Genomic DNA, 15,978 nt, shown 5'->3' on the forward strand with positions numbered 1-15,978 from the left:
GAAAAAAAGACATTGTGGCTTTGAATGAATTTAGGCTACATGAATTTACACAACAATGTACATGAGTTTTTATTAATGTAGACTTTTTTCATGGGAAAAAAGACATTGTGGCTTTGAGTGGATTTACAGGAAGTTACACAAGAATGTGTGGCTTTTTATTATTAGGTATGTTATTGATATTTTACCCTGATTTTTTTTTTTTTTTTTAATATTCTACAATCTACCCCCTGCGAATTTTCCTCGGATTTCACAATTTTCATTTCACAGCCCTGACATTGCCAGGAAAAAAACAGAAAAATTCAGCATACATGGACATCAAACTGTAAAATATTTATCAAATTGAACGGGACTCCAGAGCAAGCCAAAGTTATGGTAATCAGGAACATGGAGGAACTGGACAAATACGGATAATACGGTATGATGACTCAAACATAACGCAGCACCATGACGCAGACTGGAAGAACTTATTCATCTACATCATCTACCTCTGGAGACAAGAGGGATAGAATTCAAAGAATTGTTGATAATAAAAAACTGGAATTGACAACATTTAAATACACGGATCATAATTTACTGGACTTGGAGCATGATATAGATCCGGACAATAATTTTTTCTCAAACATTTGAGAACTATTACACAGTTGAACAGTTCAGTCAGACCATTAAAACAGATAATAAATTATCAATAATTCATTTCAACAGCAGAAGTCTGTATGCAAACTTTAATAACATCAAGAAATATTTAAGTCAATTTAAAAAAACATTCAATATAATTGCTATATCAGAAACGTGGATCAACGCAGATAAAGGAATTGATTTTGAACTGGATGAATAAGAATTTAACTGTGTAAACAGAATAAGAGTGGAGGAGGAGTGGCTGTGTATGTGAATAAGAACATGGATTATGAAGTAGTAGAAAATATGACAGTTGTGATTGATAACTTAATAGAATGTATAACTATTGAAATATGTGAATGAAAAAATAAAAATGTAATAGTCAGCTGTATATATAGAGCACCAGGGTCTAGTATTGAAGCATTCACTGACTGGATGGGAGAAATGTTCTCAAAAACCAATTAAAAAGTTGTCTTCATTTGTGGTGACTTAAATATTGATCTGCTTAATCCAAACAGGCATAAAATAACAGATGAATTTATCAGTACAGTGTACAGCATGAGTTTATATCCAAAAATCACTAGGCCAAGTAGAATTACATCCCACCGTGCCACCTTAATCGATAATATATTCACCAATATATTGAAAACAATACAGTGAGTGGTTTACTAATCAATGACATCAGTGACCACTTACCAGTTCTCATTGTTTATAATAGAAACCACTGGAGGAATCAACCAGAGAAAAAACTAAAATACAGGCGAGAGCAAACAGAGGAAAAGATGAATACACTGAAGTATGATTTACGGGCGCAAAACTGGGAAGAGGTATACAGTGAAGGTGATGTTGATAGAGCATATGGAGCTTTTTAAAAAATATTTACATCACTATATGAAAAAAATTGTCCAATAAAATAATACGGTAGAAAACCAAAATTCAAAGCTCGGCCATGGTTGACGAAGGGATTACAAAATGCATGTAAAAAGAAAAATACTCTATGTAAAGAATTCATAAAACTAAGGACTAAGGAGGCAGAAAATAGATATAAGAAATATAAAAATAAGTTAACTAATATTATAAGGGTATGTAGAAAGGAATACTATAGTAAGATATTATATACAACCCCTGGCAAAAATTATGGAATCACCGGCCTCGGAGGATGTTCATTCAGTTGTTTAATTTTGTAGAAAAAAGCAGATCACAGACACGACACAAAACTAAAGTCATTTCAAATGGCAACTTTCTGGCTTTAAGAAACACTATAAGAAATCAGGAAAAAAAATTGTGGCAGTCAGTAACGGTTACTTTTTTAGACCAAGCAGAGGGAAAAAAATATGGAATCACTCAATTCTGAGGAAAAAATTATGGAATCATGAAAAACAAAAGAACGCTCCAACACATCACTAGTATTTTGTTGCACCACCTCTGGCTTTTATAACAGCTTGCAGTCTCTGAGGCATGGACTTAATGAGTGACAAACAGTAGTCTTCATCAATCTGGCTCCAACTTTCTCTGATTGCTGTTGCCAGATCAGCTTTGCAGGTTGGAGCTTTGTCATGGACCATTTTCTTCAACTTCCACCAAAGATTTTCAATTGGATTAAGATCCGGACTATTTGCAGGCCATGACATTGAGCCTATGTGTCTTTTTGCAAGGAATGTTTTCACAGTTTTTGCTCTATGGCAAGATGCATTATCATCTTGAAAAATGATTTCATCATCCCCAAACATCCTTCCAATTGATGGGATAAGAAAAGTGTCCAAAATATCAACGTAAACTTGTGCATTTATTGATGATGTAATGACAGCCATCTCTCCAGTGCCTTTACCTGACATGCAGCCCCATATCATCAATGACTGTGGAAATTTACATGTTCTCTTCAGGCAGTCATCTTTATAAATCTCATTGGAATGGCACCAAACAAAAGTTCCAGCATCATCACCTTGCGCAATGCAGATTCGAGATTCATCACTGAATATGACTTTCATCCAGTCATCCACAGTCCACAATTGCTTTTCCTTAGCCCATTGTAACCTTGTTTTTTTCTGTTTAGGTGTTAATGATGGCTTTCGTTTAGCTTTTCTGTATGTAAATCCCATTTCGATTTTTGAGACATATTGCTTTAAGTTTTCTGTCTTGACGCTTTGATGTCTTCCTTGGTCTACCAGTATGTTTGCCTTTAACAACCTTCCCATGTTGTTTGTATTTGGTCCACAGTTTAGACACAACTGACTGTGAACAACCAACATCTTTTGCAACATTGCGTGATGATTTACCCTCTTTTAAGAGTTTGATAATCCTCTCCTTTGTTTCAATTGACATCTCTCGTGTTGGAGCCATGATTCATGTCAGTGCACTTGGTGCAACAGCTCTCCAAGGTGTGATCACTCCTTTTTAGATGCAGACTAATGAGCAGATCTGATTTGATGCAGGTGTTAGTTTTGGGGATGAAAATTTACAGGGTGAATCCATAATTTATTCCTCAGAATTGAGTGAGTCCATATTTTTTTTCCCTCTGCTTGGTCTAAAAAAATAACCGTTACTGACTGCCACAACTTTTTTTCCTGATTTCTTATAGTGTTTCTTAAAGCCAGATAGTTGCCATTTGAAATGACTTTAGTTTTGTGTCATGTCTGTGATCTGCTTTTTTTCTACAAAATTAAACAACTGAATGAACATCCTCCGAGGCCGGTGATTCCATAATTTTTGCCAGGGGTTGTAATAACAAAAATAATATCAAAGGAATATGGGATATATTAAATACCATTATTAAAAATGGTACAAAACAGCAGCGCTATCCTCAATATTTCATTGATAACAATATCAGAAAGGAAAATATGGATGAGGTGGTTAATGGCTTTAATAATTTTTTTGTAAATGTTGGACCTAACTTGGCAAAAAAGATTCCTGATTCAGTGTTATCTGAGGACTGGAATGATAATCTTATAGAGAGGAATCCCTGTTCAATGTTCCTCACAGCAGTGGAAGAAAAAGAAATCATAGATATTGTTAACAATTGCAAATACAAAACATCTACTGATTTAAATGAAATTGACATGATAGTTGTAAAACAGGTCATTGAAGGGATTTCAGAACCATTAACATATATTTGTAATTTGTCATTTCAAACCGGTAAATTTCCCAATGAAATGAAAATAGCCAAAGTTGTACCGCTGTATAAGACTGGGGATAGACACCACTTCACTGATTATAGGCCTGTTTCTTTGCTTCCACAATTTTCCAGAATTTTAGAAAACTTATTCAACAATAGATTAGATAAATTTATAAACAAACATAAATTACTTACTGACAGTCAATATGGATTTAGAGCAAATAGTTCAACATCACTGGCATGAATAGAATCAGTTGAGGAGATCACAAATGCCATAGATCATAAATTACATTCAGTTGGAATATTCATAGACCTTAAAAAAGCTTTCGACACAATCAGTCATGATATATTAATCAATAAACTTGAACGGTATGGGATCAGGGGATTAGTGTTGCACTGGGTGAGAAGTTATTTGAATAATAGAAAACAATTTGTGAAGTTGGGGGAATATACATCATCATGCTTGGACATTGCTTGTGGTGTCCCACAGGGGTCAGTATTGGGTCCGAAACTCTTTTTACTTTATATAAATGATATTTTTAATGTGTCCAAGATTAGTATTATTTGCAGATGACACAAGTATTTTTTTGTTCTGGGGGGGATTTGCAGAAACTACTAAGGAACACCACTTCAGAAATGGGAAAGCTGAAAATGTGGTTTGACAGAAATAAATTATCATTAAATTTAAGTAAAACAAAATATTTGTTATTTGGCAATTGTAATAAAGACATACGAGTGCAAGTACAGTTACAAGTACAGGGGGTGGATATTGAAAGAGTATATGAAACTAAGTTTCTTGCGGTGATAATTGATGATAAAGTAAACTGGAAGTCTCATATAAAACATATACAGAGCAAACTGTCAAGAAGCATGTCAGTTCTGAACAAAGTTAAATACATTCTGGTCCACAACTCACTCTGCATTCTCTATTGCTCACTGATCTTACCATATTTACACTATTGTGCAGAGGTCTGGAGCAATAATTATAAATGTACAACACAACCATTATTCATACTGCAGAAAAGAGCAATAAGAATAATTAATAATACTGGTTATAGAGACCACACAAATTCACTATTCTTAAAATCAAAAATTTTAAAATTTACTGATCTGGTTCATTTTCAATCAGTACAAATCGTGTATAAAGCAATAAACAATTTACTTCCTGGAAATATTAAAAACATGTTCTTTAATAGAGTAGGGGATTATAATCTGAGGGGGGAGTTTAACTTAAAACATCAGTGGGCACGTACCACATTAAAAGGTTTTTGTATTTCTGTTTGTGGAGTGAGGATGTGGAACAGATTGAGGGTGGAGCTCAAGCAATGTCCAAGCATGAACCAGTTTAAGCAGCAGTATAGGTACATGGTTTTTTCTAGATAGGTCTAGGAGGAAGGGTGTTGAGGGTTAGGGTGTTTTGTTGATCATTGTTTAGTTGTGTGCACTTTGTTTTTCTATCTTGTAAATATGTAGTATAAAATCACACGCATTGCATATGTATGTAGGTATGTGTGTATGTCGTATGTGTATATATGTATGTATCTACACTAGAGATGTTTATGATGATGGGACTTGAGTTTGTGTTGTGTTAAATGTGTTTGTAGCATGGCCCAAGGAGAGGGTCACCCCTTAGAGTCTGGTCTGCTTGAGGTTTCTTCCTCAATACATCGGAGGGAGTCTTTCCTTACCACTGTCGCCTGTGTGCTTGCTCTGGGGTTTGTAATGAGTACGTATATATGTATGTTTGTATGTATATAAGGGGTGGGCGTTTATAAGCTTTGCTTCTGCTCACCCCCTTTTGGTCACACATCACGGTGCAATTGTCTTGTGTATCAGTTTTTTTGTTACTGTTGAGTTTGTGTGCCAAATAAATTCATTCATTCATTCATTCTTAGGGTTTTTATTTTTAATAGATTTTCAAAAATCTAAACTTTTTTCACATTGTCATTATGGGGTATTGTGTATAGCATTTTGAGGGAAAAATGTTTTATGCATTTTGGAATAAGGCTGTAACATAAAATGTGGAAAAAGTGAAGCGCTGTGAATACTTTCTGGGTGCACTACATATACAGTCCCTGAGACCCATTCAGACAGTGCTTATCCTCAATGACAGCAGTGTGATGTGGATGACAGTCAACAAGTCCCACTGGACAGGTGACTACAAGTTACCTATTTACAGCTGGGTGGCCTGGAACAATGCAATGAAATCAAACCCAGGTCTACATATTGGTGGCCTCTTTCCTGTCCCATTGAGCTACCTGCTTTCCTAACTTGCTGTCCTTGTCATGAAAATGACATTGTCAAGCAAAAATAGCCCCTTTGGCATTGGCAGTGGTCATTGTCCTTCTGCAAGTTTATGCAACTGATAGGGTGAAAGTTTAGCCACCACCAAAATGAAAGCCGAGGCTGTGCTGTCATAAGTCATCCTGTGGGGGTGAACAGTGACACACCTGTTGAGATTGAGGCGCTAAATCAGCCAGCAGGTATCTGCTGTTCTTTTCATCTGAAGGTGTTTTGTAGTGAGCCATCATTCATGCAGGAGAACAACACTTGCACCATGGTAGTCTGGGTGCATTTTTTTTCTTCCTTTTTTTTGGCGCGTAGCTCTTTGTGCACCCTTGTTTTTGCATGTACGTTTGATCTGAGTTGTGCACATGAAGTGTAGATAAAGAGAGAGAAATGTGCGCTGCAGCCGTGAGACAAACAGACATGTTTGCTTTCGTGGCTGTCAGCCGCGCTGACGTGTACCCTTTCATGTTGCTCCTTGGCTTTCTGCTGCGGTGTGCAGGGTCTCTGGGTTTACCATCTGGAGCGGGGCACGGACAGGTTAGCTGACTGCTGTGTTTCATTACAGAGGTGGGTGTGCTGCTGCATAACTTTTTATGAACACAACCTGCTCAAATTGTGCTGCTGATGCCCCTAAAATTTTAGTGACTCAAGGCTAGACAGATATGAGCCTATATGCCAATTTTTACTGTTTGAACAAGCTAGTTTCCCACCAGGATGTTATAATTTATAGGATAGGGTGAATTGGGGGATACAGAAAGTTGTAATGCTGATTTGTTAGCAAATATGTTCGTAATAAATGAATGAACTAATGACTGTATACATCTGGGCTTGCTGCCCAGCAAACTGAGAAGGACCACTGACTGATTGAGTTCCTGATTGTTTTTGTAGGTTGTCTCCTCGAGACTGTGATTGAGGAGCAAAGTCTTGCCTCCTTCTTCTACCTCACATAACAAAAGGTAAGATTTCTGCTCTCATCTGCGTTGGCCTCGTTACATCTGCTATAACAATCTGTTAACAGCGCAGCAAAATAAAAACCCTTCAAATGCTCTTAATGGTTTGATAACACTCACTTGTGCATTGTGCTTTATTTTTTTCTCCTCAACAAGCTCTTGAGCTCACATATGTACACATTTTTCTTTTATTTCCACATGACACTGTTGAAATGTGACTCGTGGATGCAGACCAGTTTATTAGGACACAGAAACATGCTGGATAATCTTGCACAGATTACAGTGTTTACAAATGTAATGGTGAATCCGTCTCCCTTGAGGCAAACAGGCCACACTGATAATAGCCCAGAATACTACACAGTACCAATGCATCAAAGAGACACACCGCTTAAATGGGCTAACTAAAATTAGCCGGGCAGCAGATAACCTGTGCCTTGAGATCAAAGCAAGGCTGAACTGTCAGGGTTTTCAACGGCACCTGTGGTGGCATAGCCTGCAGAAGGAGGAATGTAGAGTGAGTGAGCAAGGCAGCAAAGGCTGTAATGCTATTCATGCAAGTGGATGAGTGTTCAAGAGGCCCCGTATTGAGGTGTAAAGTTCCAAAGCAAGTGATTAGTCGTCAGGGTGGGAGCTTGAATAAGAGGTCAAGGTTTGATATGTTGAACATCATACTTGCTTTACCAACCATATTCATGTTTTCCAGAAACCTAATCAATTTGAACTTTATCATCAATGGACATTTTAAATTTAATCGGATGCTATTTAGTAACTCCTGTATTAATTTGTCCTGTAACCCTTAACTGGAATAAACAGGTATAGGAAATGAATAAATGAATGTGTTGATAAGAAATGTTTGACACGGTGGCAACACTTATTCATGGACAACCACCTGTAGCTCGTTCTCCTTTTACAGCACAAGATTTCCTGGGTTACTTTAAGAAGAACATAGAAGCCATTAAGTTAAACATATCCCAGCATGCCTCAACCCAGCCACTACACAGAATTTGAGTGTATCTCTCTAGGCATGCTGACAAAACTCGTAATGTCAACAAAAAGCACAACCTGCTTATTTGATCCAATACCAACAAAAATATTTAAGGACGTGTGGCCCACTTTTGGGCCGACTGTCCTGGAAATTATTAATCTTTCTTTAACTTTTGGATCTGTTCCTAAATGTTTCAAATCTGTAATGATTAACCCACTATTTAAGAAACCTAATCTTGACCGTAGTGTATTGAAAAACTATCGGCCGATATCAAATCTATCATTTTGCTCTAAAATTCTGGAAAAAGTGGTGTCACGGCAGCTCGTGGACTATCTTGCTGTGAATAATCTCTTTGAGCCACTGCAGTCTGCTTTTAGAAAATATCATTCCACAGAGATGGCTCTCACTAAAGTGGTGAATGATCTTCTGCTTGCAGTGGATTCGGACACCACTAAGGTTCTGGTGCTGGTAGATCTCAGTGCTGCATTTGATACTGTGGATCATCTTATTCTACTTGATAGGCTGGAAAATCATTTTGGGATTACTGGGAATGCCCTTGCATGGTTGTCGTCATACTTGACCAGTTGTTCTCACTGTGTTTTGTACAGTAACACTACCTCTAACCTTAGTGACATGAAATTTGGGGTTCCACAGGGGTCCATCTTAGTCCCTTGCTTTTCTCCACTTATATAGCACCTCTTGGGCACATATTGCGGCGTTTTGGGATTACCTTTCACTGCTATGCTGATGATACTCAGTTATACATGCTGATAACTGCTGGTAATCTCATTCACATAAAATCCTTAGAAGATTGCCTTGCATCAGTGAGAAGTTGGATATCTAGAAACTTCCTACTTTTAAACTCTGATAAGACTGAAATGATGGTTCTTGGTCCAGTGAGACATTGGCATCAATTTGACCAGTTAACAGCCTAGGCTCGTGTGTCATACATCACACTGACAAAGTGAGGAACCTTGGGGTAATTTTTGATCCTACATTGTCCTTTGACATCCACATCAGAAATATTACGAGGACTGCTTTCTTCCACCTGCGAAATATAGCGAATATGCGTCCCATCCTGTCTATGGCTTTTGCTGAGACCTTGATCCATGTGTTTATCTCTTCTAGATTGGACTACTGCAATGTTCTATTTTCTGGTTTGCCGCAGTCCAACATTAGGGCTCTCCAATTGGTTCAGAATGCTGCAGCCAGACTTTTGACATGAAGCAGAACGTTCGACCACATTACACCCATTTTGGCATCTTTCACTGGCTTCCTGTCCCAGTGAGATCAGATTTTAAGGTTCTGCTACTGGTGTATAAAATTGTTAATGGACTGGCACCTCCCTACCTAGCTGACCTAATTAAACCTTACGTACTGGCCCGGGCTTTGCATTCTCAAGGTGCAGGACTACTTTGTGTCCCTAGGGTGAATAAGAATTCTGCGGGTCACAGAGCTTTCTCTTATCATGCCCCTGTTCTGTGGAATGATCTCCCTGCGTCAATTAAACAGATTCTGTGGAGACTTTCAAGTCCAGACTTAAGACACACTTATTTTCCCTTTTGTATGGCTAGCATACTGGCATAGTATAATTCTGCACTTTTTATTCTTTTAATTAATTTTATTAGGAAACGCAGCATGCCGTGGCCTCAACTTTACCAAAATTCTGGGTCTTTATTGAAGCTAGTGGCCAGTAATCACCTTAGCATCCTGTTTTTCTTGTTGTTTAATGCTGGCAAATTATACTGTATTTCTTGTCTTTCTGATGCCTGATTTGGTTTTTCTCTCTAAGTTGCAGATCCATCCAGAGATGGATGTGGTATTTCTGCTGAAAACCCTCCTGTCCTATGCACCAACAGCATTTCTTGTATATTTGTTTTGTGATTTGTGTCTGTACCATGGCCCAACCAGAGGGTCACCCCTTTGAGTCTGGTCTGCTTGAGGTTTTTTCCTCAGAGGGAGTTTTTCCTTACAACTGCTGCTCTGGGGGTTAGTAAGGTTAGACCTTACTTGTGTGAAGTGCCTTGAGGCAACTCTGTTGTGATTTGGCGCTAGATAAATGAAAATAAATTGAAATTGGAAAAAAAAATAGAAATGTAGTGGCAGAATACAGACCCACTTATTGTAGATCAAATTAACTTTGGAACCAAATTACACATCTGGTAAATATGACAAATGTGACACTCTCCTGGTATCGGATGACTGTGCACCAGCATCTGTATACCCTACAACAACTATTTCCATCCGTTAATCCATTGTTTCAATCCGTTAATCCATACATTGTTTGTTTGTTTGTATGTTTTGCCTGGGGCTCGGCCTGTGTTTGATGCTGTTTTAGTATTAATTTGAGCTTTTCACCAGACTGTTGTTGTGAAGAGGGATCTCAATCTCTACATAAGGGTCTCAATTTTCTAGTTATGGCCAAAATATGGCCATCAGGTATTGTGAAGACTTTGCATCCGTCCATCCGTCTATCTCTGCTCAACAGAAGTCCATTCCTAGTATTACCACGGTCTTGAAATTCACAGGGAGCGTTTTTGGGGCACAGACCTTGGACAAGTTCTAACCTTGGGCAAGATGTCTAACCTTGACCTATTTTAAGAGGTCAGAAGCTCACATTCTGGTTCCTATTCTTATGTTCACACGGCCGGGGGTATTTTAGCATTGTGATATATTTATTAGTTGTCAAGAGTTTGAGGTATAACCCCCCCCCCCCCCAAAAAAAAAAGAAAAGAAAATGAGATGGATACAAGCCACTGGGCTGAGTAGCTTTGACATCTGGAAAGAGCTCAGAGAGCTCAAAGGAGAACTGGTGCTCCTTCATGTAGCAGTTGAGATGGTTTCAGAAGATGATTAGGATGCCCCTCCGATACATCCTTTTGAGTGGTTTCCTGGGCATGCCCAATTCGGGGGGGGGTATAGTTCCAACCTCAAATTTGCTTGAGAGATGAGGATGCCTAGTTGATGATTAGATGTTGTCTGTCTAGAGACAGACTGCACGCGGTTAAATTTGCAATGATTTTGTGTCAAGTGAAGTTACCTGAAGAGACCAAAATGAGAAATCCTAAATAGGCCCTGTTTACCAACAGATACCATGTTGTGAAGTGCTTCAGAGTCTACAACCTTTGCAGGTTACTTCCCCAGTTAAGGTCAGTACCCATTTCCAGCTGGGTTGACTGAACCCATGTTACTAGACAAAGCCAAGGAGAAAGCCTTGTATTATCTGACTGCAGGAGATGCGTGGCTACTTTTGGGAGGGCTGTTACTCTACTTTTTTGGTTGCCGGTCAGCACTCAGGGTACTTTGAGTGTAACGAATACTGCACCACACCTCATCAGCACATGCACCTAGGCTTGACTTGATCCAGGGACACTTTGTGATTCCCACAGGAGACCAAGACTCAGTTCAGTCATTCAGTAAAACTATTCTGAATCAAAAACATGAGCATACAGTATCACAGCCTCATTGCTCTTATTGAACTCTTGCCTACTGGTACAGTGTCTTTTCAGTCATAGTTTGTTTAAACTGTTTATTTAACATCCCCATTGTGTCTGTCATCACATCTCTTTCAAACTGTAGGTTTTGAAATTCATTGGAAAATTAAATACTGCATCTTTGCAATCAGTTTTATCCTGTTTGCCCACTTGTCTCAATATGTGTTTTGAAAAAGCAACAGAAAAATGTCTTTAAAAAAGATATAGAAGGCATAGGGCTTAAAATGATGGAAAATGGAAATGGAAAAAAAAGATTTCAGTAGTGTCTTTTGTCTTGTTCTCCAATTGGCAGATTAATTTGTACTGATTAGGATAATCAGAATCTGTCATTGGTTGTGTTTTGGTGTTGTTTTCTGGTCTCTGCTTAGTCTGGTTTTGCAACTATTTTCTATGCATTATTATTATATCATCACCTTCCTAAAATAATGGCTTAAGTCATATTTCCCAAAACATGACTTAGGCCTTTATTTTAGGAAGGTGACGATATTCTGGTTCATTCACAGCACCCTCGTGAGCTCACTGCATATTTTAGTAATGTTCTGTTGCTCTGTAGTGATTCGCCTGCATGTTAGATATTCTTTGTGTTCGCTCGTGGTTCTCCTACTTGTTAATTATCTTGTGCTTTTATTCTGATGTCCCCTCTCTGTGCTTTCACAACTCTGTTCTCTTGCTCCCTCTAGTGTGCTTTCCTTACATTTGCTGTCTGATTGTCACGTGTTTTGCATTATATGTATTATGTACAGCTGTTTTCAGTTAGTCTTCTTGTCTTGATATATATTAGTTTCACCCTGTGCCCTTTTCAGTTTCTGGATTGTAATGCCTGGTTCACACGGCAAGATAATTTGGCCAATATCGGACCCAAGCTTCCCCTTCTGATAATTTTAAGGACTCCCGATTATTGTTATGACGCTAAAGATAACCTTATCAAATATTCCTGCCGTGTGTGGTGTGTTACGAGCACTCTGATCTGCTCAGAAGGACGTCGGGACCGCTCAGACTGCAAATCGGGGATATTCAACATGTAGGATAGTCTTGGCCCGATATCGCAGCATGTATGGTGTCCCCCGACCACAAACGAGCATGCAGCCTGCTCAGTGTGATGTGCAGCCAATCAGAAAGTGAGGTGACTGAAGCACGGAGCGGAATCCAAAATAAAAACAGCTGTTATGGCTTACGAGAAAGTCCGGTGGTCGTGTTGTCTCCACTCCTTTAACCAGTGCCTGTCAGGATTTCCCCCAGATCCTGGTTTTAACTCTCTTTTAACCACTGTCATGTGTTAGTTTCTCCACCAGATGGCAGCCTCAGTTATTTTTCACACTTGGATCAGATGAGTGATTGATTATTGACAGACTATTTAAACCCTGACTTTTTGTTCAGTAGTTACCAAATACATGTGAGCATTGCCAGACTTTGCCAGACTCTTGTAGACCTTCCAGGTTCTTCCAGAGCCATGATCCATGATCCAGACCATTACCAGGAGGACCAGGCCTGATTGCCTCTCTGTGACCTTGATCACATCTTCCTGTTGTGTGGTGAAGACACCAGAGCTTCCTGCAGCTAAACTTCAAGTAATCTGGTCTCCCCTCTAATTCCCGTATTAGAGCGAACAGTCTTCCCTGATGTTCCAGACGATTCCTGCGTGGCTCCCATGCTGCCCTGGCTCCTGGTTCCTGGCTTCTTGCACAGCTATGTCACTTTGGAACTCCTCGGCTCTCTGCTCAGTGTGACTCTGCTACACACCAGTTAAGTTCCTCCTCATATTAGTGGGATCCTGTTCTCACCTGTTCCTGTCTCTGACTGTGCTATGATAAAGAACTGTTCCAAGAACTCTTCCTAAGAACTGCATCAACTCTGATATCAAACAATTAAGAACCCAGCTGTATCAAGCCCTGCTTAATTGGAACTGCATCACAACATGCAGCATTTGACCTCTGACCTCTGGATACAATTTATGAACTGTGAACAATTCCTGAACAGTAAACCTTATTTCTTAAGAAGGGAACATTATTTCCTCACCTCCTAAGCAACCTGTGTTAAGCCTTTTGAGAACTGTGACTGTTTTGAGGCTGCAGTGTTACGAATGCATTCACTCACTCTGTGGGTCTTTATTCCCCATAGTTCCTGGTTTCAGAGTCGAGCGTTCCACCTGGTCCTGGTCCTTGAACCTTAGTACTCATTCTCCTTCAAGACTGGCTCAGGATACTCTGCAGCTCCCCATTTTCACCGCCAGGAGGTGGGCCATCTCTCCATACTGCAGGCACCCCAGCACAGCACCTTTTATTTATTGTTTATAAATAAATATATTTTCCTTTGTACTCCTTCCTGTGTCGAGCTCCCTGCATTTGGATCCATTGCCTGAAGAGATCTAGTTCCGTCCTGACCCCTAACCATAACAACGCCTTTTCTTTTTCTATCATTTTTTTCCTTTGTTAGAAATAGCCCACAAACGTATCTCCATTGCGTCTTCTTCATCCACCACGTTTGTTTACACTGAACTCACGTTTAATCTCGAGTGATTTTGCCTGGGAATGTTCATGTGTGAATTCTGTTCGTGTGTCATGTGGTGTCTTTACTATGTGGCTGCACACCACACACTGTACGACCAAAACTGTTAGATCTATGATTTTTTTATCTCCATGTGTGTGGTCTCTCAGGTATTGAAAACCTACAGGCAACTTGAAAATCTTGCCGTGTGAACCAGATTTAAGTCATTTTTTCCCCAGATATGTTTCCAGTATTCCATGAAATTGTTGCTCCTAGTGACTGCCTCAGTGTTACTTATCCTTGCTGCCATTCCACGTCTTCTATGCCTGTCTGCTGATTCCTGGTTTTATTTACCTTTAGACTGATTTTCTGTGTATGACCTTGGACTGTTTCCTGTGTGTTGAATAACGAACATTGGACGTGGCGTCTAGTCTGTTCTCTGCATTAGGGTCATACCTTAACTCTATCTATTGAAGAATCAGCCTTCAGCAGGTGGTAGCGCTTCCATCGAGTGTCTCTGGCTACTCTTTGCCTTGGTATAAAGAACAGGGAGATGAATAGAGCAACAGTATTAAAGTGCTGGTGTCTGGGTACATTGGTGGTCACATGGTTTAGTGATATCCTTCCACTTGTTTTTGCAGAAAGACACTGACTGATGTTATTCCACCAGTGAACCATTTACATTTTTATTTCCCTGGCTGAACGCCACTGTATACAGTGGTGGCCACTGGAGACCTCGGGCCTGTTTTTAATTGGCTATTGATTGTCTATGCTGTGGCCGGGGGAGACATTAAATATTGTCTTCTTGAGAGACGGAGACAGCAGAGGAGTTTCAGCAAAGTGGGTGCCGATATTGTTTGAATTGTCAAATCCGTGAGTGCATTATTTATATGCATCTCATTTTTATTTATGTAGCAAGCATCAGTGACAAAGTGCAAGATAGAATGATGGTAATACAACCATGTTTATTTGCAAAGGTCAGCGCACATTTTTCAAATTGAAAAGATGGTTAAAGAATGCAGAGTTTCATTGTGTTTGGAAAGACTGAACAGTTTAGGTCAGTGATGGCCTCAATTTGAAATGAAATTGGTTCCTCTGCAGCATATTTCAGCGTCAAAGAAAAGTTACATTATAAACATACTGTATTCACAAATCTGTTTACATTTATTGTCTGTTGCAATGCATTATGATGTTCTGCTGAATAGAATATAAATACTACAAAACATTAAATGGACTTTGTTTGCATTGTGGCTGACATACGGTTGTGCTCAAAAGTTTACATACCCTGGCAGAATTTTTAGAAGAATCATAATGACAACACAAACTACCCAAATGACCCTGATCAAAGGTTTACATACCTCTATTCTTAATGCTGTGTGTTGCCCCCTTGATTAATGACAGCTTGGAGTCTTTTGTGGTAGTTTGTGGGTGAGGCTCTCACCCACAAACTGTGCCCACAAAATAAAGTCTTGGACTTTATTTATATAAATTGCAAAGAAATACAAACAGTATGGCAGTCTGTGGTAAATCTGTATGGAGTCAACAGTTCTCAAAAACTGAGTGACTGTGCAAGAAGGAGAAGAGTGAGGAAAGCCGCCAAGACACCCAGACAACCCAGAGGTTGTTACAGGCTTATGTGGCTGTGATTGGAGAAATTGTGCAAAGTGGTGGTTTGTGTTGTCATTATGGTACAAAGAGTAAACACAGTTGTTTGACAATAAACAGCTTCACCCAACCACTAACCATAAGTGAAAAGGGGAGGTGATGGTCTAGTGGTAAAGTGCTATGCTTGAGGCCAGAGGGTCCTCGGTTCAATCCCAGCCTGACTGGAAAATCACTAAGGGCCCTTGGGCAAGGTCCTTAATCCCCTAGTTGGTCCTAGTGTGTAGTGGGCACCTTGTATGGCAGCAGCCTGACATCGGGCTGAATGTGAGGCATTATTGTAAAGCGCTTTGAGCATCTGATGCAGATGGCAAAGTGCTATATAAATGCAGTCCATTTACCATTATGAAGAGAGAAAAAAAATTTGTGTTATCATTCATATTGCCT

At 39.3% G+C, this 15,978-nt stretch overlaps 1 protein-coding gene across 2 annotated transcripts in view; it reads left to right on the forward strand.

The window, feature by feature from the left end:
* The window catches only part of tspan9a (tetraspanin 9a), a 782,740-nt gene that overhangs the window by 205,412 nt on the left and 561,350 nt on the right, over nucleotides 1-15,978 (forward strand). For both annotated transcript variants that reach the window (XM_034177075.1, XM_034177076.1), the window contains exon 2: nucleotides 6,905-6,972. The gene's annotated coding sequence lies outside the window, so the exon portion shown is untranslated. The remainder of the gene's footprint in view (nucleotides 1-6,904; nucleotides 6,973-15,978) is intronic.

Source organism: Thalassophryne amazonica, chromosome 8, assembly GCF_902500255.1.
Source record: "Thalassophryne amazonica chromosome 8, fThaAma1.1, whole genome shotgun sequence".
Lineage (NCBI taxonomy): Eukaryota > Metazoa > Chordata > Actinopteri > Batrachoidiformes > Batrachoididae > Thalassophryne > Thalassophryne amazonica.